Source organism: Xenopus tropicalis, chromosome 7 (genome assembly GCF_000004195.4).
Source record: "Xenopus tropicalis strain Nigerian chromosome 7, UCB_Xtro_10.0, whole genome shotgun sequence".
Classification (NCBI taxonomy): domain Eukaryota; kingdom Metazoa; phylum Chordata; class Amphibia; order Anura; family Pipidae; genus Xenopus; species Xenopus tropicalis.
The window spans coordinates 79,980,274-80,006,877 of record NC_030683.2 but is presented as its reverse complement, the minus strand read 5'-3'; the positions used below and the strand labels follow the sequence as shown (position 1 = coordinate 80,006,877).

At 40.6% G+C, this 26,604-nt stretch overlaps 1 protein-coding gene across 2 annotated transcripts in view; it reads right to left on the bottom strand.

Moving 5' to 3' along the window:
• Window positions 1-26,604, bottom strand: part of nectin1 (nectin cell adhesion molecule 1) — a 107,854-nt gene that overhangs the window by 21,491 nt on the left and 59,759 nt on the right. The window lies entirely within an intron of this gene.

Genomic DNA, 26,604 nt, shown 5'->3' with positions numbered 1-26,604 from the left:
GGCCACAGCTAGAAATTACCCTAAAATTAAACTAACACCCTTTTCCACCCCCTTACATATATGCCTCCTTCTTCCTGTGGATAGCATAGCCACCCCCAACAGGGTTTTCCTTGATCATATCTAGCACAGCCACCCCAGCACACATTAGGGACCCCCTAACAACTATTGCCAAATGCAAACTCCTAGAAACAAACCCTGCCAAGTTCACCTGCCACATGCAGCATAGGGCAGGCTCACACAGGCAGGAAGAGTGTGGCACACATGGGCTGAAGAGGGCAGGCAGAGTAGGGCACACACAGGTAGCGAAGTGCAGGCACCTAAAGGCAGGGCAGAGTAGGAAAGGAGACAGGGAAACCTATTAGGTCTCATCATGACAACTTCATGATGAACAGTTTGTACTGTACTGCGACACAATGCTGGCACAGTCTGCGTGAGGTGTGAACAAGTGAACAATGCAGGCCCCTACAGTCTGAGGTCTTACAGGCGTGAATAATACAGCACCTTACAGATGTGAACAGTACATGGGCTTTCAGTCTGAATCTGAGGTATGAATAATGCTGGGGCAGTAAATCTCAGTACTGATATCATTTATAGCTCACACAAAGCAGTCAGAGGGAGGGGGCCGTATAAAGGGCCATAAAAGAAAAGGGCTGCAGACCACCAGTTGGACAGCACTGTTTCATTACATTATCCCATTTAGTACATAGACATCTGTTCTAGGAAATATTAAAAGAAGAGCAATAATGCACAGACAATATTAAACTGGTGTCACTTAATGGAACTATTATTATACTGTGATTACAAACCAGCATATCTGACTAAAAATAATTAAATAAAGACAGTTCAGTGCTTCCCAAATGTGTTTGGTACTGCTGTGTTATTGCCCAAGCAGCACAAGATTATACTTGTATTGCCTTCTGTTGCCAATTAAGTATTCACATGACTCCGGATTTTGATTTTGTTTACATTCATTTGTGTCACATTATACAATAAGACATTCACAGGAATCTGCTGAGAAAGTAATATTGGAAGAAGTTATATAATAAAAACAAGTGCAAATCTAAAGTAATCAACGAAAATGCTTTACGGTTTTGTCAGGTTTTTGGAAGCAAAGTTTTGACTTTAAACCAAAAAAGTAAAGTTTGTTATGTGAAGTTATATTGACATTTTAAAAAAAATAACTTGTTTATTGAATATTGTATAAAATATTGTGAATTTAACAATACAAAATGCATTCAACAATATTTCCTGTCATTTTAATGCCAAAATTGATTCACAATGGAATGAGGGGCATGCATAATGTACGAAAGCTAATGATGGAAACATGTGGCACAAAGAAATCATGTGGTGACAGAGCAATATTCTGCTTTCTAGTTTCCCACCATCTCTCCACTTAACCTCACATTCCCTATTCCACATAATAGAAAACATTAACCCTATGCATTTTATGCCTCTATATTGCAGACCTTTATGCAGGTGTAAACACCAAAACAAGTAATAAACAGGTCTTTAGGTCACTAATCTTGATCCATTCAGAGCCCATTTTCCCTCTCACTGCTTGCTGAGTACTAACAAAAATGATATATAGTTTTTGTTTTTAGATTATAAGGGGTGGGTGTATAGATGCTCACAGATCAATTAGCCAATGGTGGTGACATAAAAGCCTTAAAATAACTTTACTCATAATTCAAATTCAGTAACAGAATTATGAAGGGTCAACATATTGGAAGAGTATATGCAAGAGTATGTTTCCCTTCCAATTAAAACATGCCCTCCTATACACCCCTATTCTTGACCCCTCCAGTCTTAGGAACCTTTTTCTTCCCTTTGTCTCTAAATTACTTGAGTGCTTTTTTTACAACTGACTAATGCTATTTTGATCAAAACCTGGTGTACCACCTACAATTTGGCTTTAGGTCACAACACTCCAATGAAACTGCTCTAACAGGGCTGACTCGTGACCAAAGCCAAAAACCACTTACCACTGCCATTACTCCTAAATCTCTTAGCAGCTTTTATAACCCTCCCACCATTTTCTTGGCACTACCCTATCCTGGTTTTCCCCTTAATTTTCAATTCGCTATTTAAGTGCCTCTTCTTCATTTTACTTGGATGTCCCAACACAACCTTAAATTAAACCTCTCTTAGACAGAAATAGGTCTTTTTCCCAATACAACACACATAAAATCCTAGAAGTGACTATTACTGTTAACAACTTCACTATCTCCCCTTCTCCCTAAGTTCAATACCTTGAGGCTATCCTTGACTCTGCTCTGTTCTTCTCTCCTCATATCTAATCAATAACTCCCAATCATTAACTAAATGATGTCACTTTTCCAAAATGCGACAAGGGTCAGACTGGGCCTGTGGGGCACCGGGCCAATCCAGACCTGATCCCCATCAGCATTCCCCGCTAATCTCCCTGCTTAATCTCTCTCGTGGGGGTTGGGCGGAGGCCCCTGGGGAACGTGGGGGCCATGGTGGGGGTCCTGGGGCCCCTGGAGCAGCAGCCCTGATGTGCCCCGCACATCCCAGTCTGATCCTGAATGCAATCATTTTTCACCCAAGATGCTTCAAAAATTCTGATTCATTCTCTCATCAATCAGCTACTGTAAATCTCTGTTAACTGGCCTTCAGAGACATCTCTCCAGTCCATCATAAATGCTGCTGCCAGGCCCATACACGTCAGAAACCATTCTTCCACTGCCATGTCACTTTGGCAATCTCTACACTGGCTTCTACTAAATTTTGGGAAAAAATTGAAACAAATGACCTTGACATTCAAAGCAGTTCACCACCCTGCTTCACCCTACATCTCTGAACTTATCTCCAGATACTCACCAAACCAGTTTAAGACTTTGTAAGAGCATACCTTCTCTGAAATTACATTGCTAGTTTAATGTGACATTTTCTGCATCTCTATGCCTTTAAACAATTTCTTAAAACAGAGGAGCTTTGGAGCGGAAATATGACGTGATTGGTGTTGCTGAAACTTGGTTGAATGAGTCGCATGACTGGGCAGTTAATATTGGGGGTTACACATTGTTTCGGAGGGACAGGGGCAATAGAAAGGAGGAGGAGTGTGTCTGTTTGTTAAGCAGGAATTAAAAGCAAATATTAATGAGGAAATGATGGGGTAACAGAGGGAGCTGAATCCTTATGGGTTGAGCTTCTCACAGATAGTAAAGAATCTACCAAACTAATTGTAGGGGTATGCTATAGACCCCCTAATGTAAGCGAAGAGGAGGAGGCCCAGCTCCTGTTGCAAATAGAAAAGGCTGCTAGTTTGGGGCAAGTGAAAATAATGGGGGATTCTAATTACCCTGATATTGACTGGGGCAATAGTACTGCCAGGTCAGTAAATGGGAACAAGTTTATAAACTTGCTGCATGACAACTTTATGTCACAGGTTGTTGAGGAGCCAACCAGGAACAATGCTATACTAGATCTAGTGATCTCTAATAACCCAGAGCGTATAGCAAATGTGCAAGTGGTTGAACCCCTGGGTAACAGTGACCATAATGTTATTTCATTTAATGTTTGGTGCAGGAAACAAATTTACACTGGGGCAACAAAGACAATGAATTTTAGGAAGGCAAATTTTACCCCCATAAGGGCAGCACTTTAGGACATAGATTGGGGCATTATGTTTTCTGATAAAAACACAGAGCAGAAATGGTTGTCATTTAAAATGATATTTAATCAATACTGTTCTCAATTTATTCCATTTATAAGAAAAAGTAGAAGCGTTAAGAATCACCCTACGTGGCTTAACTCTGAGGTAAAGAAGTTAATAGGGAAAAAAAGGAAAGCTTTTAAGTCAGAGGGGACAGTAGATGCGTTTAATGAATATAAACACTATAACAAGTGTTGTAAAACAGCAATCCGGAAGGCAAATATAGAAAATGAGGAGCGCATCGCGGCAGAGGCCAAGACTAACCCCAAAAAGTTTTTTAAGTATATTAGGTTGAGGGTGTGGCCCCATTGAGTTATAGTAACAATATGGTTACAGCGGATACAGAAAAGGCAGATGTGCTTAACCAGTTCTTTTCTTCTGTGTATACAGTAGAGGAGCCAGTGGGCCAAGTCCCACCCAATAGCTGCACTGTTGCCTCAGCTCCAACTACACAGTGGTTGGCACAGGATATGGTGCTTAAAGGGTTACACATGATAAATGTAAACAAGGCACCTAGGCCAGATGGAATACACCCTCGGGTACTGAGAGAGCTAGGGGCAGACTTACAGTGGCCTTTGTTTCTGATATTCTCAGACTCTCTTTCATCAGGTATGGTACCTAGGGATTGGAAGAAGGCGAATGTCATTCCTATATTTAAAAAGGGAGTAAGATCTCAGCCTGGCAATTATAGGCCTGTAAGTTTGACATCAGTGGTGGGCAAGTTATTTGAAGGCTTGTTAAGGGATCACATACAAAATTATGTACTGGAGAATGGCATTATGAGCAGTAATCAGCATGGCTTTATGAAGGACAGGTCATGTCAGACCAATTTAATTGCTTTTTATGATGAGGTAAGTAAGAAGCTGGACAGTGGGGATGCAGTAGATATAATCTATTTGGATTTTGCCAAAGCATTTGATACCGTTCCCCACAAACGACTGCTTTCTAAACTAAGGTCTATTGGTCTTAGTGAAGTCGTTTGCACATGGATAGAAAACTGCCTACAGGATCAGGTACAGAGAGTGGTTAATGGTACATTCTCTACTTGGAGTAAGGTTCTCAGTGGGGTCCCTCAGGGTTCTGTACTGGGTCCAATTTTGTTTAACTTGTTCATAAATGACTTAGGGGAGGGTATTATAAGCAATGAATCAGTTTTTGCAGATGACACAAAACTCTGCAGACCAGTCAATTCTATCCAGGATGTGGCATCCTCGCAGCAGGATCTTGACCAACTGGCAATCTGGGCGGCTAAGTGGCAGATGAGTTTTAATGTGGATAAATGTAAGGTCATGTACCTGGGATGTAAAAATATGCAAGCCCCGTATACCCTTAATGGGACTGCACTAGGCAAATCCATAATGGAGAAGGACCTTGGAGTCCTTGTAGATAATAAACTTGGCTGTAGCAAGCAATGCCAGGCAGCAGCTGCAAGGGCAAACAAGGTTTTGAGCTGTATTAAAAGGGGGATAGATTCACGGGAGGAGGGGGTTATTCTTCCCCTTTACAGAGCGCTGGTAAGGCCCCATCTAGAATATGCTGTTCAGTTTTTGTCTCCAGTTCTTAAACGGGACATTATTGAGTTAGAGAGGGTCCAGAGAAGGGCAACTAAGCTGGTAAAGGGTATGGAAAGCCTCAGTTAGGAAGAAAGACTGGCCAAGTTGGGTCTGTTTACACTGGAGAAGAGGCGCTTAAAAGGTGACATGATAACTTTTTATAAATATATAAGGGGATCATATAATAACCTCTCTAATGCTTTATTTACCAGTAGGTCCTTCCAACGGACACAAGGGCACCCACTCCGTTTAGAAGAAGGGAGGTTCTGTTTAAATTTTCGAAAAGGATTTTTCAATTTGCTAAATGCAATGCTCAGTTACTGATCTTGCCCATTCCCACACCTTTTGTCTCATATCCTTTTTTCCTTTTGATTGTTGGTCAAATTTTTGAATAAAATCTTTATTTTCAATTTATATACTCATTTAGAAAATATGAGTTAATAACAACAAAAATAGCCAGGGGAGTTTCAGGGGCTACTGCCTCCTGAGGAGAGAAGGTTAAGGGGGTCCACGTCACTAGGGCAGAGAGCAGAATTGCACTCCTTCCAGTAGAATAGTCAATTTTCTGTTTTAAGCAAAAAAATTCCCAGAGGTGACTTTATGCTGCCCCTGGCAAACTACCGTACACTGCTACCTAAGGCCCGGCTCTCACCTTGCCTCATTATAGGAGTGTCCCTGATAATAATTAGAAAAATTATTATAATTTTTATTGCAGAGGATATGAATAGTTTGTTTATATATTACTAAGCCTAAATGTAGTACATGTATGCAGAAAGGGTACATTGCCTAGTCTATGGCAAGCTGTGTTAAATACAATGTTTGACTGACATATTTTATGAATAAATACACCCAGCTACAGTTTCACGAAACAGAAATCATTTTAATTCAGAGATAATAGGTAATTACAGTCTGAGTTTGTTGCAGCCAGTGATTGACAGGCAAATTACTTTTAGGTCCGGTGGTAAGCTATATCAGCTCTACTGCACACTTTATTCTTTTATATTTTTAATAACAAGACTTATGGTTTCCTTTCTGTTTTCATGTTTTCAGGGCTTTCTTCTAGAAAATAAAGATACAGTAACCTCATTTCTGAACTGAAACGCACCTTTTAAATTGCAAAAAAAGGCCTCAATTGCCAGAAAGTGCCAAAAAAAGTCAGCAAATGCTGCATCCTTACTGAGCTGAAAGACCTGTGTGCTCTTCTTTCAATTGAACATGTACAGTACATCAACATTTGAAATGCAAAAAAGAGAGAGAAAAAGAAAAAAATAATTTTTTTTGCAAGATTAAAGAGAAAGTAAATTTTTTTCCTTTGCCAATCTGTTTCATAGTTCCTCCACTGGATCACCAATTCAAGACAAACATTGGTAGCCAGGGCCCCCCTAAAACATTGGTAGCCAGGTGTTACGTTTTGCATTGGTGCCAGGGCAGGGACCCCTTAAAACATTGCTAGCCAGCCCAGGGCCCCCTAAAACATTGCTGGTCCTCCCCCAGTGTCCCCATACTATGGGCCGCTCCCCGCTGCAGCATCCTCCAACTTCCCCCCCGCATCCTCCAGCTCCCTCCCAGCGTCCTCCCCAGCATCCTTCAGCTCCCCCTTAGCATCCTCCAGCTCCCCCCTAGTATCCTCCAACTCTCCTCAGTATCCTCCAGCTCCCCCCTAGCATCCTCCAGCTCCCTCTCAGCGTCCTCCCCAGCATCCCCCAGCTCCCCCTTAGTATCCTCCAGCTCCCCCCAGTATACTCCAGCTCCCCCCTAGCATCCTCCAGCTCTTTCCCAGCGTCCTCCCCAGCATCCCTCAGCTCCGCTTAACTTCCTCCAGCTCCCCCCAGTATCCTCCAGCTCCCCCAGTATACTCCAGCTCCCCCCTAGCATCCTCCAGCTCTCTCCCAGCATCCTCCTCAGCATCCCCCAGCTCCCCCTTAACTTCCTCCAGCTCCCCCCAGTATCCTCCAGCTCCCCCCAGCGTCCTCCCCAACATCCTTCAGCTCCCCCGCAACGTCCTCCCCAGCATCCCCCTGCTCCCCCCACCACCTGCCTGCTGTGTCTGCCTGCTTCCTCCGGCTGCGTACCCCGGCTTTTCTTCTCCCTGTGACGTCACACTTACGCAGCTTCTGCACCACATTCACCTAAATTTTAGAATGGAACTGAGAAGAAGAAGCAGAAGAAGCGGTACTCCCGAGAGAGTATATGTATATCATGTCTGGGCTTAATGCAATGTTTTAATTTTTGCTGTGACATACCTCCCAACACATACCCTCTTTTATTTTTTAGATTTTTTTTTCACTGTGAATATTGTGCTATTTTTGGGCTACTTTTAAAGTGGCACTTGGCTAGTTTTGGGCTGGTTTTGGGACTGATCCTGGCTGAGGATGCAGAGCAACAAAGCAGGGTTGGCAGGCACCGTGTCTGGCTGCATCATGTCTCGTGCACAGGCTCCCAGGCATGGATTGCTGAGAAAAATTATGCACACACAAAGTCAGCTAGGTCTTAGTTCAGCATGTATGTATTTTATTGTATGTATTTATAAAATGTATTTTACTCAAAGAGAAGTGTCACAAAGCCTATTACTTGGTAGAAGAAGACAGACGTTGCAGTCCTATACATGGCTATGGGGTTCATAAGAAGGTTTTTTTCCCCCAACCTAAATAATGGTAATTACATTCTTACATATGGGCATTAAAATAGCTACTTTTAACAGAAATAGACAAAATCTTTAATAATATACCTAAAAACTGTTGTATAAGGGGTCTTGTCTCTCCTTTATAGCTACCCTTCTAGATATGTATTGGCATATTGGTGTAATAATAATCTAATGCCTAATAAACTGCTTCTATACCCCAGTGACAGAGCGTGTAACTCAGAACAGACAGAGAGCACAATGGATTAGGGATGCTGCTCTCAGAACTGCATTGTGCAAACACCAAACAGGTGGCACTGTTCAGTTTTTGCCTAAAAACTAAGCCTTTATTTTCTCAGATTACAAGAATATTTGTCAGTCAAAATGAAGTATAAGAACAGTTATCATAATGAAAAAGGGATCACCCGTCTTATAAATATTCTGCACAAAGTTCATAGAGACTTTTTTAATGGAGTATAACTTACCCCATTCCTTTTAATATATTTGGAATTCCTATATACAGTTTTTAATTTGTTTCTACTCTGTACATACACATTATGTGTTACTAAGATATTGGAACATTCCCTCATGTGCCTTATGAGTCATGCATTGATTTACTTTCATTAGTGTTGGTAAGAAGCGAATAACATTCTAATACTGAGAGGAGACCTAGAGCATCTATAGAAAGTCATGGATGGAGGCTGAAGGACATACAGAATGCCAAAAAATTAGATGAAAAACCAGCAGCTGTTGTACATCTTGACTATTGTCCCATTACTCTGACTTATGTACGCTGAGTTCTTTCATAACATCAGCAGGGAATTCTGAATCCACTCTTGAACACAAACAACAGATGTAAATAAAACCAATTTCCCTGGTCTTCGGCCCAATTAGTGCACTGGCTTTCCTAAAATTGCAGAAACTGCAGAAAAGTTACATGGTACTTTGTTAACTGTAAAATTCCAAACTATCATTTTGCCTTCTTACTCTTCTTAGGGATTTAATGTGTTTTGTGCTAAAAGAGCTGCTAGTTACAAGGCAGATTAAGATTTGGGAGTTAATATTAGTTTGCATACTCCTGGCAATGTTGTGGGAATCTGGTAGATATTAGGGATGCCCCAAATCCACTTTTTTTGGAATCGGCCGAACCCAACCCCTTTGTGAGAGATTTGCCGAATACTGAACTGAATCCGAACCCTAATTAGGCTACAGAAGGGTTAAACACCGCTGTGCGCAGTTTACATGACAAAAAGTAGTGAGATTTTAAGGATTTGGCCAGGAGCATGGATTCTGCTGAATTCGAATCCTGGGATTCCTGTGCATTCCTAGTAGATATAATACATAATATTGGTGGAAGTGATTCTTGTGCAGCCCTATAGAATATAAGGGAGAACTTCTCTGAAAATCTCCCATTTGTGCAGCCAAAACAGGTTCCCAAAACATCATTACATATACAAATAAATTCACCTCCTTGGCTAGTATTTTACTGACTATGCTGGGGAAATACCAGCTAGATGGAAACCCTACTCCAGGGATGTGAGATAACAGAGTGTGGGCTAATAAGAGCAGTTCTGGGCTCTAATATGGAGTCTGTTGTGTGGGGTAGTTCCTCAGGTGACACCTGCCAGACTGTAGGCACTTCAAGGAACAGTAACACCAAATTAATAAAAATGCAGTAAAGTAAAGTAAAGTTATATAACCTGTGCATTTTCTCCTTTTTTCAATGGCTTTTTGACGCGCTGCCCCCATGGCTACACAGCCGTTTTGTTTATATAAACTATAGTAGCAAACACACAACTTTTACCAGAGCACATAATATATTAATTACTTTGATACTGTTTCATTTTTTGGTGTTACTGTTCCTTTAAATGGGTAGGGCCTAGTTAGAGTGCGAAATCCCATTGAGACACACTGTTGTATCATGGTATTTTGGGGTAGTAGTGGGTAATACCCATGTGAAAAACTGTGATGTGATGATTTTCCATGAATATAATTTTTAAAAAGGAAGTACGCTTTTCATCTAAGTTGTTCTTTTATAAACCTACTGTTCCTTTTTTAAAGGCCCAGCAACATTGTTACATAGCTAAGTTGGGTTCAAAAAGACCAAAGTCCATCAAGTTCAACCCTTGCAAGCAAGCCCCAATGCACAAATATAGATCCATACCAACCTATCAATAAACTCACAGAAATAAACTAGAAATACCAACATCAATACTAACTGTAGATTTTAGTATCACAATAGCTTTGGATATTCTGCTTGTTCAAGAACTCATCCAGGCCCCTCTTAAAGGCATTAACAGAATCTGCCATTACAATATCACTAGTAGGGATGTAGCGAACATCGCTAAAAATGTTCGCGAACCCGTTCGCGGACTTTTGCCAAAACTCGCGAATATTCGCGAACTTTGCGAACCCCATAGACTTCAATGGGAAGGCGAACTTTAAAACCTAGAAAAGCCATTTCTGGCCAGAAAACTGATTTTAATGTTGTTTAAAGGGTGCCACGACCTGGACAGTGGCATGCAGGAGGGGGATCAAGGGCAAAAATTTCTCTGAAAAATACTTTGTAAAAAAACCGCCAAAAAAAAAACCGCCAAAAAATAACGCCAAAAAAACCCCGCAAGCTATTCCTATGTATACGCAAAGGCGAAAAAACGAAGCGAAAAAACGCGGCGGAAAAAACGAGGCGAAAAAACGCGGCGCAAAAAAAACCGCGGTGAACCCAAAATGGCGAACATCGCCAAAAGTTCGCGAATTTGTGGACTTGCGAACACCCGATGTCCGCGCGAATTAGTTCGCCGGCGAACAGTTCGCTACATCTCTAATCACTAGGAAGGGCATCTCACAACCTCACTGCCTTCATCGTAAAAAAAACACTTATGCTGCTTCAAATGAAAGTTCTGTTCCTCTAATCCAGGGGTGGCCTGACCTTACTCATTGGCGATTGACAAATGACCGGGGAATGCGGAAGTGCGGCGTGAATGTGTAAGAAACGTGATGCAGCGTACATACATATTCACACAGCACTTCCGCATCCCCAGCTTCATCGCGGGCCACCAGAAATCCACATCGACTGGTGGACCACGATTAAACGTATTGGCCAGCCCTGCTCTAATCTAAAGGGGTGGCCTCTGGTGCGCTGTTTTTATGGGAAAAAAGAACATCCCCTAACTGTCTATAATCCCCTCTAATATAGTACAGGTATAGGACCCGTTATCCAGAATGCTCGTGACCAAGAATATTCCGGATAAGGGGACTTTCCGTAATTTGGATCTCCATACCTTAAGACTACTAAAAAAACAATAAAACATTAATTAAACCCAATAGGATTGTTTTGCATCCAATAAGGATTAATTATATCTTAGTTGGGATCAATTACAAGGTACTGTTTTATTACTACAGAGAAAAAGGAAATTGGTTTTAAAATTCTGAATTATTTGATTAAAATGGAGTCTATGGGAGACAGGCTTTCTGTAATTGGAAGCTTTCTGGATAATGGTTTTCCGGATAACGGATCACATACCTGTAATATATATTTTGTAATAGGGGGTCCATAGATGGGAGGGTGGGGAGAGTAGCTTTCAGTTTATCCTTGGACCCCTAGGCATCTCTGCCAAATTTGTCCTCCCAGAATTGAATCAACCCCAAGCCAGCATACATACTTCTGCAGTATTCTTTCAGTCTATGGTAGAGGAAGGAGCACCATCACGTGGATTTTTATATATTTCACCTATAGCTTTAGAAGAAGAAAAACGTCTTCTAGCATTCTAGCAGGGAACTTTGCCAGCTGCTCTGCTGCTTTTTATTACTCAAAACAACGCAGCATCTGATTAATGGAATTTAAACCAGAAGCACACCAGGACAGCATGAGAGAGTGCCCATCGCTCTGGAGCCTGCATAGTGTCCAAGCTATTTTTTACAACAATAGTAGACATGGGGTTATGCATGTTATTAAAAAACTATTATAATAATAATAAAGGTTTAATATGATATCCAAAGAGGGGTTGGTAAGGGACACTAGTAATGAAAAAATTGCATTACTATTCTTTTTATGTCTGCCATTAATGTTTTCTTTCAGAGTGAAGTTCACTTTATGTTTGCCAAGCATACAAACAGGTAGCCGAGTGTACACAGAGATGGCATGACTCATTAAACTGACTGCTGGCTACAGAGAGCAGGAGAAAGGTTTTATTTAGCAGGGGTTCTTTAAGAAGCCAAATGACTTGCTGTTAGACTACAGTTCTCAGCATGCTGTAACCTGTACCCTTGTTAAAGTTTGCTGGTGATTGTTGTTCTGCAACATTTGTGCCAAGCATCACTGATATCTGATATGGAAGGTTAAAGGAACAGTAACACCAAAAAATGAAAGTGTATAAAAGTAACAAAAATATAATGTTTTGCTGCCCTGCACTGGTAAAAGTTGTGTGTTTACTTCAGAAAGTCTACTATAATTTATATAAATAAGCTGCTATGTAGCCACGGCGGCAGCCATTCAAAGGAGAAAAGGCACAGGCACATAGCAGATAACAGATAAAACACTATTGTATTCTACAGAACTTATCTGTTATCTGCTATGTAACCTGTGCCTTTTCTCCTTTTTTCCAGCTTGAATGGCTGCCCCCATGGCTACACAGCAGCTTATTATATAAATTATAGTAGTGTTACTGTAGCAAACACACCAGTTTTACCAGTGCAGGGCAACAGTGCATTATATTTTTATTACTTTAAAGCTCTTTCATTTTTTAGTGTTACTGTTCCTTTAATGCAGCTTCATTCAGCAAGAGTTTTCTGCAGCTCTACTGAACAAATACATCTGCACCTCCATATTTGCTTTGTTGTTTCTGCAGTTAGAGCTAGAAGCATTAAGGGCTCTGGCACACGGGGAGATTAGTCGCCCGCGACAAATCTCCCTGTTCTCGGGCGACTAATCTCCCCGAATTGCCATCCCACCGGCGACAATGTAAGTCGCCGGTGGGATGGCACACGCTGCGCAGACGATTTCGGCAAATCGCCGAAAATGCCTCGAGAGGCAACTTCGGCGATTTGCCGAAATCGCCTGCGCAGTGTGTGCCATCCCACCGGCGACTTACATTTTCACCGGTGGGATGGCAATCCGGGGAGATTAGTCGCCCGAGACACAGGAGATTTGTTGCGGGCGACTAATCTCCCCGTGTGCCAGAGCCCTAAGAATTCAGCTCAGCTCAGTTTCAGGACTACAGTTCCTATAAATAGGAGATAATACTCACACTTAGGGGCACATTTACTAACCCACGAATCCGAATCTGAATTGGAAAAATTCCAATTGGAAAACGAACATTTTGCGACTTTTTCGTATTTTTTGCGATTTTTTCGGCGCCTTTACGACTTTTCGGAAATTGTGGCGACTTTTTCGTTACCAATACGATTTGCGCAAAAAAACAAGACTTTTTCGTAGCCATTACGATTCGCTCGTATCTTGTCGCGACTTTTTCGTATTGAGCGCTCGTAAGCGGCGGGCGAAACTTTCAGACTTAGCATGATTTTGGAAGCCTCCCATAGGACTCAATGGCACTCTGCAGCTCCAATCTGGCCCAAGAAAAGTCACCATACTGAAGCTTGAATGAATCCGAATGTTTCGTACTCGGCGCGAAAGCTGCGAAAAAGTCGCGACTTTTCGCGCAAGTTTTAACGCTACAAAAAAATTGCAACATTTCGCGCAACTTTCGGAATGGCTACGAAAAAGGCGCGACTTTTCGCGCAAGTTTTAACGCAACGAAAAAATCGCCAGATTTTGCGCAACTTTCGGAATGGCTACGAAAAAGTCGCGACAATTTTCAAAAAAACTCGCGAAATACCGATCATTACGAAAAAACGCAATCGGACGCATTCGGCCCGTTCGTGGGTTAGTAAATCTGCCCCTTAGTAATGTTGCTATAACCTCTAGTCCAATTCTCCCACATTTATCATGGGTTGAAATTTAAAGAGAGTTGCAGTTCAGCAACCATACATATAAGTTTATGATGCCTTAAAATAAATCTGTAAATTTTTGCTGGGAACTGTTGTTTTGCATGTTACTAACCCAAGGCATGATGGGAATTGTAGTTCATACAGCTGCAGAAAAGCTATATTTAGTTAAACATTTCAAAAGGAAGAAAATGCCTAAACCCACAATAGGGTAAGGCTGTATAACAAATTTTCTTATCCCCAAAGTATACAAATATATATAAAAGAGGTGGGGAAGTAGCGTACCAAGGGTTCAAGAGGCCCGGGTGTAGAAACCCCGAGCCCGTCTCAAAGAGCATTCAATCCCACTCAAAAAAATCAATGAAATCCAATAGTTTACAAAAAAAGGCTCACCCAGGTCCTGAAGTGGTCCGGGTGCTCAAGGCCCCGAACCCGTAGCCGAAGGGAGGAAAAAAACACAAAGGTGTAGAGGAACTTCAAGCACGACCCAGAAGTCTGCTAAAAGGCGATCTTTATTCTTCCATTTAAAATCAGAGTGCCTGACACGTTTCGTGCGCGTGCACACTTAATCATAGGCCAAACATATCAAAAGGCTTTATCATTTGAGGGACAGTACAACCCATAATTCATCACACATTTTATAAATTGGGCTTGTGCTGATCAAACCTTTTGCCTACTGTGTAATCAAAAATATATATATATATATTTTTTTTATTTTTAAACAGGGAAAACATGGACATTGAAGCTACTCCATGTTTGGTCCTTTAGAAGTCGATAATTAGATTCTCATTATATAACTCCTTCCTTTCACACTTTGCAGGGGGATCTATTCTCTGGTAATCTTCTCTGCCAGAAATAATAACCAAAAGGCAAAACCTGTTTAAACTGGAGAAAAAATCCTACAGATTCATTTGGAAAACTGAACAGCTAACTAATTGTTCAGCACACAACTACATCCATCTACAAGTTTGACCAAACAATGAGGTTCACATACAGCCTATTTCAGTGGGGAAGGGCATGAAAAAATGCTTAAAAAACATGAAAAAAATTATGAGAAAAAAAAATCTGGCCTTCCAGGTCCAAACTGTGACCCAAAATAGGCTCTGGCATTTCCAGTACACAGAGACCCAAAAAGCCCCCCAAAAGGTCAAAATATAGTGACTGTATATGGTGTCTTATAGCAGCCCATCTGGTATTTGCCAGAACCCACATATTGGGTGGGGCCTGTGATCTTCCTTCAGTTGTTAGAGTTTTGTTTACAGTGATTGTAGATTGTAAGCTCTTTTGGGCAGGGCCCTCTTCACCTCTTGTATTGGTTGCTTTATATGTTACTCTGTATGTCCAGTGTATGAAACCCACTTATTGCACAGCGCTGCAGAATATGTTGGCGCTATATAAATAAATGTTAATAATTTGTAATAATAAATGCAGGTTCAGGTTTTGGTTTGAATGAAAAGGTATATAAACATCTGAATTGCTGGTACTTATTAGTATACATTTGAGTTGGGATGCAAAGCAATTATTAGTTAACCTTGTGAATTTCTAAACCTTGGAAAGCAGCAATTCTACATTAAGCCACTGTAGATAAATAGCCACTAGGTGGAAGCCCCAAACCATCTGAAAATGTCTTTGGCTTCCTTGGCTACCTGGTTATGTATGTGAGCCTGTAAAGAAGAATGGCTTGTGATGATCCTGTCCAATTTTAAATTGGTTGCTTTGGTCCTACCAAATATTATTGGTTTACTAGCTTAGAGGGAGTGTGTTTAAAATTCTTCTTGAAGTTTGGACCTGTGTGATCCACAAAATCTCCTTTGTAGCCAATCATCACCCCATAATCTTACCTATTTCCCAGGGATCCCTTGTGGCTTCTTTAGATTTGTAGACTTGCTCACGGGTGCTATAGTAACCTGCAGTAATAACTGCACTTATGGAAGCCTAGATAGCTGTAAGGGAGCCTTAGGGAATCCTAAAAAGATGGTGGTGCACCTCCCAGTGAATTACGCTTTCTTTGTGCTTTAAATTTTTCATAAAACAGCAATATATCTGTCTCATAATTAAAACTGTGTGTCGCTAGCAGCCATGCTTAGTGCTGGAAAGACTAGATTTTCCAGTATAAACCCTCCTCTGTGCTTAGCGTCTTTCTTGTAATGGGATACATTAAATGCTTTGAACTTAATTTTAATTACTCCCTTTTACACAATCATGAATATGCTTTGTGCTTATAAGTTAACATTATTTCCATTCACCTCTTCACAGCAGTCTTTTATGGTAAAGAAATAGTATTAGGATACAGGAGATGCTACACTGCAGAGAGGGGGAGAAGGAGGAAAGGACATTTTGCTCTCCCTCCACCCGCTGCTGGCAGAATACTCTAGAGAGGGCTTAACATACCAACAGCTGTTGCCATTCACTAGAAGAGATGCAGCTGGGGACATCTGGGGCCAGATGTAACCCCTTCACTTCCCTTCCTGGAAAATAAAGCATATACATTGTGAGAAACCTAAAAGTCATTCTTGTGAGCGGTTAGGAAACATGATCACGCTCTTTTGTGCCAGAAAGTGTGAGAAATTTACCACTAGTTTATGCCAATTTGCGAAAAGAATAAAGCTGCCTCCCACACTAAGTTACGTAATTTTCGGTGCCAGTTTCAGTCCTGACAGTGCATTACCTTAATGCCAGATATTCCAAAATCTTAACAGGTATAACCAGTGAATGTTGTAACAAGGGGATATGTTAATGTGTATTTTTTATGTGTAATTATCCTGCTTAGTTAATTCTCTTCTGTATGGCAATTCTTCATAATGAGCAGTTAGGGGGTTTATATATTTATATATTAGCACATCAGATATGTTCTAATATAAGGAAATAGACAACATATACATAAATCGGTAGAAGTTTTATTTGGCTGTAAAATTCAATTTTTCAGGCTTAATGTAAAAAATTGCTACAACAGAACAAATAATCAAGAATCTGGTTATACTTGAGGCACTTCAACTGATCCTTATATGTCCCCGCAGATAGTCATGCTTTCTCACCCTCTTTAGGTGTTCACTGCTCTAATAAATTTGTGTTTGATACCTGCAGCTGTTATTATAAGAACAAATACCAGGGATTGGGTTGTATATAAACCCGACAGGCTTGTCACTGGAGCATACCCTGGCTTCCTTTGTTCTGCCTGAAAAGGTTGCTTTAGAAGGTATCTAAACATTTTACTCAGTTTTCCCCAGAGCTCAAGGGCCTGTGGCCCTATCAAGATACGAACGCGTTGTCCAGTCAGCTGAAAGTATTAAATGACAAGGGAAAACCAGATTCACTACCGCAGAGAATTTAATCGCAAAGTTTTTTTTATTGGGCCAGTGCTCCTTTTAGAAATAAAAAATTTAATTCATATGTTTAACTCTAAACACCCAAGCCCTACCTGGAGACACCTGGGATTTGGGTAAGATGTTGGGTTGCTGCTCTGTTAGCTCTTATTCCTAAGGGCTCTGGCACATGGGGAGATTAGTCGCCCGTGACAAAACTCCCTGTTCGCGGGCGACTAATCTCCCCGAGTTGCCGCCAGTTGGCATCCCACCGGCGACAATGTAAGTCGCTGGTGGGATGGCACACGCAGTGGCGTGATTTCGGAAAATCACCGAAGTTGCCTCGTGAGGCTTTTTCGGCGATTTCCCGAAATTGCGCCGCCGCGTGTGCCATCCCACCGGCGACTTACATTGTCGCCGGTGGGATGGCAACTGGCGGCAACTCGGGGAGATTAGTCGCCCGCGACCAGGGAGTTTTATCGCAGGCGACTAATCTCCCCGTGTGCCAGAGCCCTAACTGGCAGATGCAAGGAGATTTTTCAATGAAAATCATCACCAACTGAGCTACACCAGACACCTCATTGTTATTTCACATTCTTTACCAGGTGAGTTTTGGTTGTTTAATGTTTAATGACTTCCATGACAATTGTAAAAGAAGAGAGTCAAATGCAAGATTATCACTAGCGGATCCCCTTGCATCAGTTTTATTGTGCAGTGTTGCTTTAAACCATCTTTATGGTTATGTACTGCATTTCCCATTATACCTTAAACCTTTATAGTGAGGGTTGGTGGCCTTTTGTTCTGAAAAATCAGAAAATGTGTCTGTTTCTCTATTATGGAACTTATGGTGAAGGAAATACACCCACACCTATTGCGCTAGTTAGCAAGAGACACAACATTGTCAGCCCCTAAACAAATCATGTTGTAGCATATGGCATGGATGCCTAGATGCATTAAAACCAAGTGCAACATACTGTATCCGTAGATTCAGAGAGCAAAATTACCTGATGGGCACTTCCCTACCACCTGTCAGTGGCACTGCATTGATGTTTATTGCCACATTTTACTATGGGCAAATGTCTATAGAAATACAGATTTCAAGCACCAAAGAAAATGTTAGCAATTAAATGGCTTAGATATACACATACACATACAAAAAAAACTCTCTTTTGTTACAGATTTGCATTCCTGTACAAGCTCTACATGCCGTTAATGTAAAGTGAAACTGATGACCCTGAAATTACCTTTATAAGTCAAAGCCATACTTTACCTGTGGAAAAATGACACCTTTTGTTTTCAAAATAACCTGCATTTTACTCAAAGCGGTCAGGTAAAACATACTGAGCTGTTTTATGGGAGGTCTCTGATTCAACTACTAGTTTAACCTGAAATCGTGCGCCAGAGCCATAGGATGTCAGGCATGCACTACCAGGTGTCTAAGCCTTTTAAAATATTGGTAATGAGTCTCTTTAGGGTCCATTGACCTTTCCCAATTTCATTTATATTAAAGGAACAGTAACACCAGATAATGAAAATGTTTTAAAGTAATTACAATATAAAGTACTGTTGCCCTGCACTGGTAAAATTGGTGTGTTTGCTACAGAAACACTACTATCGTTAATATATTTAAGCTGCTGTGTAGCCATGGGGGTAGCTATTCAAGCTATTTAGAACATTTTTGGTGCTGAAAAACTCGGCTTATACTTGAGTATAAGCCGAGTTGTTCAGCACCAAAAATGTTCTAAAAAAGTGTCCCTCGGCTTATACTCGAGTATATGGGTAGCAATTCTGGACGTTCGCTCGCACACCCCCCCCCCCCGTGGATGTATGTTTGATCGCTCGCAACCCCCCCCCGCCCCGTGGTTGTATGTTTGCTCACTCGCATCCTCCCCCCGTGGACGGAGAATAGAACCGCAGAACACATGTAACAAATTAGCCTGTGTACTGCCTTAAAGTAATCAAAATACACTATACCTGCAGGAGTGTGAGAGTAAGAGTCTGCGCTCCCGCAGCGTGCGCGACCTCTCCACCCCCGCCGTGCGCCCATACGTATGCGCGCGGACATGGGAGCGCGCATACGTATCAGCGCACGTCGCAGACTCTTACTCTCACATGTATGTGAGGGGGGGGGGTGGGTGGTGAAAATTGCTACCCAAGTCCCATATACTCTCAAGTCAAACAGCACACACTCTTACTGTGATGGTTCTCAGTCCTGCAGGTATTGTGTATTTTGTGTACTGTAAGGCAGTACAAAGGCTCATTTTATTAGGCAATTTATAATGAATATTGTGTTCTGCTGTTTTATCATCTGATTCTTTCATTTTTATATTCACAATAGTTGGGGAATGTTGAGGCTCTCTAAAGGACCATATGCACAGCCTCATATAAATCTGTACTTTAGCCTAATATATGATGCAGCTTAATAACCAAATAAATCAAAATACTGGTATTTAGAAACTACATGGCACTGTAACTGCAATTGGCAGTGAGTGCACACTGCACAAATGCGATTGATGGCTTCTCCATGGCTGCATAAGATCCCTGTGAACCTGCACAAACTGTAAGTCTACCCTGATGCACTCTCACAAATAGAAGTTATTAGACAGTATAGACAGTTAAAAAAAAACTTTGCAGTAGCTGCTGCATTTCCTAGGCTTATACTCGAGTCAATACATTTTTCCAGTTTTCTTAGGTAAAATTAGGTACCTCGGCTTATATTCGAATCAGCTTATACTCGAGTATATATGGTACATAGTTACATAGTAAATAACAGATAAGTTCTGTAGAATATAATGGGGTTTTATCTGCTATCTGCTAAGTAACCTGTGTCTTTTCTCCTTTGAATGGCTGCCCCCATGGCTACACAGCAGCTTTGTTTTTATAAACTGTAGTAATCTTTCTGAGGCAAACACACCACTTGCACCAGTGTAGGGCTACAGTGCATTATACTGTAAAATATCCCTTTAGTGATCTTTAAGGGACATAGAAGGGTCTATAACTTAATGTAAAACTGTTAGTGCCCCTGTAAACATATTTTCAATCAACATTATAGGAGAAGGAAAGTCATTTTGGCATTTTACTGCCAATAGATTTGCCACATTAGTGCCACCTATAACAATATATTTATTCTGCAGAAAGCTTTACCATACCTGAGTAAAGAGCCATAGAAGCTCCCTCCCTTTGTTTAAGATAGCAGCTGCCATTTTACCTTGGTCTTCCTAGCTTCCTGCTGTAGCTCTAGCCACTGGAAGCACAGATTACACATTCTTAAGGGAGGGGGAGTGAGTTTTGTGAATTCTTATGGGACAGGGGAGCAGAAGAAGGGAGAGAGCTGTGTAGACTCTGGCCCCGGGAATGAAAGAGTTTTCTGAGAGAGGAAGTCAGGTACCCTAAGAACATGTTTACATAAAAGGAAACACAAAATTCTCTGTTTCTTTTGATAGAGGACTGTGCAGTTTCTGTGAGTGCTTATGGCTGATAAAGCTTACTTAGTTTTTACCTTTCCTTCTCCTTTAAGGGGGCGGGTTATCAACGTTCAAGTTATTTGGCACTAAAACTTGCTCAATTTAAATTATTGTTCAAAAACTTGAATGTCCGGTATTTATTAATTAATTTAAAAACTTATGAGTTCATGTTGAAGTCAATGGGAGTTGTCCTAGGTAAAGTCAAGATATATTTTCAATTTGAGATTTTTTTGAGTTTTTTCGAGTAAACTCACAAATTTGATATTCGAGTTTTTTTATTCGAACAAGTTTTCCTTAATAAATAAGCAAGCATTCAAAATGCGAGTTTATTCAAATTAGAACAACAATCTTGAATTCACATACTTTAAACTTGATGGATTAGCCCAAAAGTATACATATTTTTATTTAGATTCAATTTAATATTAGTTATTTTTACTCTGCTAATATTACAAATGTGTAACCTGAACACCCCCTGCTGCTTGGTCTCAGCAAGGGATGGGTACAATGACAAAAGCCTATTTAACTGAAACAGGGAGTGTCTCTGGATGTTTCCCTGCTCAGTTCTATTATTCAGTGTGAGTGACTGAAGCCTCAGTAAACACTTCCTGCTTCAGTAAATTAAGCAGCGGGCACTCAGGGTCAGTTTTAGAGAAGGTATATACCTCCTTTAAGAAAAGAAGATGATGTTTTTTTCTGATTACAGTGCAATATCAGCAAGACAAGATTATCTAACAATCTCCCAATGTCAGATAAGGTTCTGAGGATGGTGCAAGTGGTGTAAATAATTTCATTTTAAACTGTATCTAAGTGTATATGAAAACACTGCTAAATGATGCACATCACATCAGAAAAGCAGAATTGCTGCCCGCAGTGTAAACATCTAAGAAGTATGGAAAATGGCGTGATGACAATATATTAGTAAATATCTTTTTGAAAGAGCCTGCTATTCTTGTAACTTGTAACGTATCTTGTTTACAAACCTATGATTTCATTTAGGACTTTCACACTCTCTAAACACTAGACATTCTACATTACACTGAAACTGCCCTTAAGCCATTTCATGTTCTCAACAGTAACTGATTCTCTTTTTCTGCTGTACATTACACTCTTCCCCAGCCAGACATCTACACATTGCAGTACATTAAACAATCCTGTTGTACAGTATGTACAGTACACATAGAGATATGTATAGCTTAACCCATCCCTTGCCAACAGAGAATTACAACAACTAGTTGGTGATTTCTGTTGGTTATATGGGTCTGTGAGTGCCTGCATAAATTGGGAAAAACTAAGGCAAAGCTCCTATTCCACTCGGAGAACCGAACAATCCCAAACTAAGAAAAAAGAAGAGCTAACTTTCAACCAAGGATTTCAGTTCCACATGTCCAGCAAAAGGTTGTCCCAAAGAAACCCAGACATTACATAGCCAATGGCAGATTTCCTGCAGGATTTCCAAGCCCATTTTCATTTGTGAAAAATCAAGGCAATGGCCCTATTTAGTCAAACAACTCAGCAGGCTAATCACGATTGTCTGGACCTTCAGACTGATTAACTTGGAACTCCAAAATGAATATTGTACCCCATAAAAGTTGTTGATTAAAACCGAGTAAACTGAAGCATGGTACTTTCCCAGCTGAAGGATCAGAATTAGATTGATTCAGTTAGATTGATCTGTTCTAAATCAAATCCAATTTAAACCGATTATTTATTGGCTTCCACAAATCCACTATATATGTATATATGTTAGGCAAATGACGGCATTTGCAGGGATTTTCATACATTGACAAGTCAGGAAAGAGTTTTTTTTTGGTTTATTTCATCCAACGTTTCAGTCCCATATTGGGACTTTCATCAGGGATACCAACACCGTGACAAAAGTAGTATGAATTCTGCACGAGCACCCAGGTATTTGCGTCTGCTTATGGAGTGCTGCTTACATGCTGCTTTTATATACTGTATATATATATATACAGGTCCTTCTCAAAAAATTAGCATATTGTGATAAAGTTCATTATTTTCTGTAATGTACTGATAAACATTAGACCTTCATATATTTTAGATTCATTACACAGAACTGAAGTAGTTCAAGCCTTTTATTGTTTTAATATTGATGATTGTGGCATACAGCTCATGAAAACCCAAAATTCCTATCTCAAAAAATTAGCATATCATGAAAAGTTTCTCTAAACGAGCTATTAACCTAATCATCTGAATCAACTAATTAACTCTAAACACCTGCAAAAGATTCCTGAGGCTTTTAAAAACTCCCAGCCTGGTTCATTACTCAAAACCGCAATCATGGGTAAGACTGGCGACCTGACTGCTGTCCAGAAGGCCATCATTGACACCCTCAAGCAAGAGGGTAAGACACAGAAAGAAATTTGTGAACTAATAGGCTGTTCCCAGAGTGCTGTATCAAGGCACCTCAGTGGGAAGTCTGTGGGAAGGAAAAAGTGTGGCGCTGCACAACGAGAAGAGGTGACTGGGCCCTGAGGAAGATTGTGGAGAAGGACCGATTCCAGACCTTGGGGGACCTGCGGAAGCAGTGGACTGAGTCTGGAGTAGAAACATCCAGAGCCACCGTGTACAGGCGTGTGCAGGAAATGGGCTACAGGTGCCGCATTCCCCAGGTCAAGCCACTTTTGAACCAGAAACCTGCTCACAGTGCCAAAACCACTGGTAAATGGTTTACTGACCATGGTATTACTGTGCTCAGTTGGCCTGCCAACTCTCCTGACCTGAACCCCATAGAGAATCTGTGGGATATTGTGAAGAGAAAGTTGAGAGACACAAGACCCAACACTCTGGATGAGCTTAAGGCCGCTATTGAAGCATCCTGGGCCTCCATAACACCTCAGAAGTGCCACAGGCTGATTGCCTCCATGCCACGCCGCATTGAAGCAGTCATTTCTGCAAAAGGATTCCCGACCAAGTATTGAGTGCATAACTGAACATAATTATTTGAAGGTTGATTGTTTTTGTATTAAAAACACTTTTCTTTTATTGGTCGGATCAAATATGCTAATTTTTTGAGATAGGAATTTTGGGTTTTCATGAGCTGTATGTCACAATCATCAATATTAAAACAATAAAAGGCTTGAACTACTTCAGTTGTGTGTAATGAATCTAAAATATATGAAAGTCTAATGTTTATCAGTACATTACAGAAAATAATGAACTTTATCACAATATGCTAATTTTTTGAGAAGGACCTGTATATATTTTCCTTGCACCAATAAACAACACAGTTGTGAGATCAACATTTTTGGTCTAACCTAAATAACAACAAAGGCCTTTTTCAAGACACCACATAGTGCCATGGGCCTAATTCCAGATGTATAGAGCACAGACAAGATTCTCATTAAATGGGCAGTCAATAATGGTTTCTGAAATACATACGCTTATATTGCAGAACCACAATTCCCATGATACCTAAACCCTATATAATACTTTATGTTGTAATATGTTGCAAGTTACACTCAAAACCTTTAAGTAAGCCATGGCATAACTGTGGGCATGTTTTTTTAGACATTGTGTGGGAAGAAATAGCATATAATAAGCATTTGCTGTAATGACTGTTCTCTCCACACAGAAAGCAGAGACTTCTTTCCAGATACCCTGTTGTTGGCTCACATATTTTATTGGCTAGGTACAGACACAAAAATCTCAACGAAATCCTGATACAGATTAAAATGAATTTTCATTTGATCAGAGGCAATTTCCCTCTGTCAGTTAAAATAATCTCTGTTCACAATTTTTAAAAATGTTGTATGCAGATAGGTTGGTGGGCCCAAGCCACTATATTGTGTAGAGAAGTAGAGCTGCTTTGTGCTCTACAACTGGTTTGTTTGCTGGTGTCATATTTTATGTGCTCTCTTTTGTGCACAAACACATGCACAAACCCAATTCGAAGTCTAGCAGTCATGGATCTGCATTTTATCAGCATTTGTAACCTAGAAATTAGCTTAACCAATCATTACTAGACTTAAGGTCCCCATACACGTTAAGATTCGCTCGCTTGGTGAGATCGTTAAGCGAGCAGATCTTCACCCGATATCCCCACCTACCGGTGGACGATATAGGGGAGCGTGTAGGCTAATTCGATTGTTTGGCCCTGGGGCCAAATGATCGATTTATATTGGCGGCAATGGGGCAGTTGGTTCGGGGACCGCATCAACAAGCCGATGCGGTCCCCGATCCGACTGAATCTTTTAACCTGGCTGAACCAATTTCAGGCCAGATATTGGTTGGGCAGGCCCCTCGTTTCTGCCCCTACACGGGCCGATAAGCTGCCGAATCAGTCCGAGGGACCGTTATTGGCAGCTAATTGGCCCGTGTATGGGGACCTTTACATATGTTTGGACTAAAATTTCTCATAAATCAAAGTCTCACATTTTAAAGAAATAAATATATTGCAGTTGCTGTGGATTCAAATAGGTGGAGGGGAAAACTAGAAAAAAAGAACAGAATGCAGGCAGGAAAGCAAAGTTTAACATTAGAATTGCCAGCATTTCTGGCAATGTTTTTTTCTATAATGATAACATTGGCATCAAGCACCATTTTTATTGTCTGGGCCGGTAAAATACCAACCCGGTGGCAACCTAAGTCAACACGTGATAGAAGAGAGGGAGATTGTAATGGTCCATTTCTCTCTCATCAGCATCATCACACAAAAAAGCTGCAATAGACAGACTCTCAATTCTGTACTTACAGTGCATGTAAGCATGTAGCCACAAGGGAAGACAAGCCTATAGATAGCATTCTGCTGATCACACGTTTATATGTGTAATGCTTTGCTTCAAGCTAACCTTTACCTATCTAGAAAGACTCATCAAGTTTGTTGCTTTCCAAGCACATGTCTTCTTACAGCAGCAAATGTAAAAGAAATGAGGGCCTTGGCAATTTAGAATGGTTGGGGACCCAGCTTAAAGGGATTCTCCATTCAAAACTGTGAATATAATACTAGGAGTTCAGTTTAGGAATTCACAGGTAAAAAATAATTGTTCGCTTGATATCACATGATAAGAAGTAAAAGTCAGTTGTGAACAAAACAGAAAGGGTTGCAATTAGAGCAGTGGTTCTCAACCTTCGTAATGCCGCGACCCTTTAATACAACCCTTTAATACAGTTCCTCATTTTGTGGTGACCCCCAACCATAAAATTAGTCCTAAGACCATCGGAAATATGTGTTTTCCGATGGTCTTAGGCGACCCCTGTGAAAGGGTCGTTCGACCCCCCGACCCACAGGTTGAGAACCGCTGAATTAGAGGATCCCCTTATGTAAACTGGGCCACCAATAGGACTTGGACGACTTTTATTGGGCAAAGTTGCTCTTTGAATTAGGGTGAATTAAGATAACTTAAAGGAAAAGTAACACTAAAAAATTTTCCTAGCCTTCCTTCTATATAGGAAGGAGTCAGGCTAGGATTGATCAATCGATCGCCGCATAGTGGATGCTTCCCCTGCATCGCCGTAACACCTTTTTTCAAATGACCAGAAGCCAAGTTTTAACAGGTATTTTCAAATAAAGCATTCAAAATACTAAATAGTTTGCAGGATAGGGCAATTATTGGGGCAGGGTAGAATAGATTTTTTACTTAAAAATATTTAGTGTTACTTTTCCTTTAAACATTCAGGGATACAATAAATACATGTTGCAGGGCAGCAGTTTAGTGATTAACATAAACAGCAATCTGTTCAGACCTGCTGGCTGGATTTTTATGACTTGTCCCTGAATTTTCAAGTGATCAGGCCACCCTGCTACGAATCCAACTTTATGGTTGCTATACTATGTTAGTTTAAGTGTGGATTATATGGTGGGCAACATGTGGGCAGAGCAACACTACAATGGAAGGCTCATGCCCACTTTATAATTATATTATTTACTTAAAATGGGCTGTAGTCAGTCATCTTATTATCTCCAGTAATGCCAACATATTCTTAAAAATAAGTGAAGGTTCAACCAAACTTCAGTGCATGAAGGAGAACTATACATGTAAAAACTATATATATATATATATATAACTATATATATATATATATATAT